Consider the following 234-nt stretch of genomic DNA (forward strand, 5'->3'; position numbering starts at 1 on the left):
CGTGTGAAAAGGGAAGTAAAATCCCAGAAGCTAAAAAAAAGGAAATTGTTGAGAGTTTACTGCTAAGCTAAAAGGCATAAGCGTTAACCTTTTGTTTTGTGTTGTTACAAAGCTACACTAAACCCACAAGGCTGAGTGAAACGTATGGTTCTTGATGTGAAATATAACGAGAATGTGAGCAGAGGTGAAGGGCGTAGAGAGAAAATGGAAATGATTGAAAAAGTTAAACGAAAT

At 36.8% G+C, this 234-nt stretch overlaps 1 protein-coding gene across 1 annotated transcript in view; it reads right to left on the reverse strand.

Moving 5' to 3' along the window:
* Positions 1 to 234, reverse strand: part of LOC119589081 — a 67,817-nt gene that overhangs the window by 40,310 nt on the left and 27,273 nt on the right. The gene's annotated exons all lie outside the window — the stretch shown is intronic.

Source organism: Penaeus monodon, chromosome 25, assembly GCF_015228065.2.
Source record: "Penaeus monodon isolate SGIC_2016 chromosome 25, NSTDA_Pmon_1, whole genome shotgun sequence".
Classification (NCBI taxonomy): Eukaryota; Metazoa; Arthropoda; class Malacostraca; order Decapoda; family Penaeidae; genus Penaeus; species Penaeus monodon.